The following is a 3,012-nucleotide window of genomic DNA, read 5'->3' on the forward strand; positions in this document are numbered from 1 at the left end:
AGGGCAACATATCTGAACCTCAGAGCAAGCAAATTTCGACATTTTAGAGATTAGAAACTCGTAAGTTCTTAATAATACAATTCTTTAAAAATTCTGAGGTTGCGAGGAGTGAAGATTAACAAAGAAATTAGTTGGAAAACCAAGGTTTGAGGGACCCTTTCTCCCTCATCCAATAGGACACATGGAAGCACTTGATTGGCCCTGAGGAGCTGACAATGGCAAATTACTTCAACATAACATAGTAGTATGAAGGAAACATGGTAGCTAGTTTCGACAATATTGGGTGGCCTCATGGGGAAAATATAGCTGACATATGTCACCACTAAGGAGATGCCACGTGGATTTGATGACCTCAGTATGACGTCATCTCGATGGTTGGAATTTTGGAGGTTGAAATTTCATAACTCTTGTATAATTGTTTTAAGAGAAATATCTGATCCGATGTGACTAGCACTCAGTCATGAGGACCCAAATAACTAAGAGTGTAGAGAAGATCAAGCAACTAAGTTCTATGGAGTATTTCGGAAGAAGGAGACATCATAACTCTGTTCTAATTCATTTTTGAAAAAGTTATGAAACAGGGAGCTTTCGATGTTGAGTGGAACTTGGTCATGGGGACCTAAAAGAACAAGGGTGTAGAGCAAGCTTAGAACCTAAGTGCTATGAACAATTTTGAGGGTTGGAGTTTTTGTAACTCCTTTGGTGAAAGACCCGATGCCTTGGATCCTCGATGTTGTTTGGCACTTGGTCATGGAGATCCAAGAAAATGAAGGGAGTAGAGAAGAGGTTAGCACCTAAGTGAAATGTGATGCCACGTGGGAAGTATTTTGAAGGTAAAAAATTTAGAACTCCTCCGTAATTGTAATTTGGAGAGAAGTGTCGACACCAAGGGCTTCTGATGTGTTTGTGTTTAGTCATGAAAGCCCTAAGAACCAAGGGTGAGAGAAATAACACGAGGATAAATGTCCCCAGAATGATCTTGAAGGCCTTAGCAGCTAAGTGATATGCCCCCAGTCATAGGAAGTGGTAGTATGGCTGAAAAGAGGCTAATCATCAACATAAGAGGGTCTAAGGCATTAGAATCTTGTAATATTTTAATATTATTTTAATGAAAAGTTACAATAAGTTGTGGCTTTGAAATTGGACTATGGTGTAAAATATTTGAAATGGCAGCACAAAGGTGTATGGCAGATGGATGAGTTGGTAGAAAGGACCACGGTCGCGCCGAGGAGTTGGTCGATGGAGTCAATGGCGACTATTGAAGGTAGGAGACAGAGACCAAGATCGTTGGGTCAAGGCAACGAGGACCACGATTCACAGGGAAGAGCATCAGGCCTGTCTCGATTTATAAGAAATCATCCCTAACCTTCCAGTGCACACCTCATTGAATTATCAAATGAAGTGAAGAGAAGTCATCCTGAAGTATTGTCCAGCTCTGTGAACCATGAATAAGCATGGAGAGCTCAGAGCCTCATTGGAATGTGAAAGTAGACCAAGAATTAATTCTCAGTATGGAGATCACTCAGATGCCCATTCTTAATGGTTAGTGAGGCAACAATTACCAAGACAGATGCAACAACAGGATGGAGAGCCATGCAGGAGTACACACTTGGGTAGCGTGAGTGGAAGAGTGATGAGAAATAGAGGCAACATCAACCAGTGTGCAACAGAGGAACAAAACATAGGAGTATAGTTGAGCAATGTGGGGGAAATACAACATTATTGAGCAAGTTGTGAGGAAAGCTCTATGTGAGCATGTGCATTGCTATGTGAGGCCAAGTGAGCCTATTCTATAGGGAAAGGCTTCGAGTACCTTAGTAGAAGAAATATACCCTATGATAGGTTGTGTTGTTGTATGAGGAAATGTCGAAAAGGTTTCTGTGAAGAGTAAGGCGATTGAGTGAGCCTATGTTGTGTGAGAGGCCGAGATAGCCTATGGATATAAGGGGACAAGTGTTGAAGGCATGTGTTTTAGAGGAGAAGGCCGAGATCTAGATGTATGTTGTGAGAGAAGAGGGCCGAGAATATTTGGTGTTGTAGTGTGGGAAGTGGGTTGTGAGGGTGACTATTGTTGAGCATAACAATAGTCTGCAGCAGAGTGATCAAAGGATAAAGAACAAAGCTAATATAAGGTAGTGTTATTTCTAATTACAGTGAACATTAGTTCCTATTTGAGTGTGGGTTGGAGCCTGCACACAGGAAGTTGGTGCTTCCATCAATAGTGGGTGCTTGAGAAGGCTTGGGGGTTGGGGGCTGGGATCCAAATGTGGCTGAAACAAGACATTTGAATTAGGAAAATAATCAGGCTCCACACCCAACAAGCCCTTGACTAACCAATTCAACTATCCAATCTTCAATCCAAGGGCCCAAGAAGTCAATTATGGTCAAAAGTCAAATCTGCAAATTTTCGTGAAAATCAATAATAGGACCAGCAACCCTAACTAGTCAATAGTTAAATTCCTCCAATGAATTACTCCAAAGCTCATTCAAATCTAGTCAAAATATTTAACTCCAATTAACAAATATCCCACAAAATTCGATCAAGGTCAAGGCATTGACCTGCAAAAACCTTTGCCCAAATTATGAATTCAATGCTGGTCAAAGTGCTCTGAAAAAGTGTGATCGACCTTCTAGTAAACTTAGACTTCCAAAAAAATTAGAAAACTAGTCAAACAAGGTCAAATCCTCCACATTCAATGCTAGTCAAAATAGCCCCAAATAGAAGTCAAACTTGGTCAACCGAAAATAGAATCTCTCTCCTTCACACGTGTGAAATCGAACCTACAATTCAAAAGTGTATGAACAAATATATGAGAAGAATATGTGTGATGAGATGTCCCCAAATTATGTCAAGTATGGTCTATTTATATGAGTCCTTAGAGGTTGAATATCCTTTCCTAGCCTGACTTGTACTTTTGTGAAGATTTGGGTTCCACATGAAAAATAATATTTTTCTTTGACCAAATTAAATTCTTCCAAGGGAAGCAGGGGCTTCTCAGGGTGAGGAAGGCT

Source organism: Pinus tabuliformis, chromosome J (genome assembly GCF_031772625.1).
Source record: "Pinus tabuliformis cultivar Carrire ecotype Pingquan chromosome J, CPIR1, whole genome shotgun sequence".
NCBI lineage: Eukaryota > Viridiplantae > Streptophyta > Pinopsida > Pinales > Pinaceae > Pinus > Pinus tabuliformis.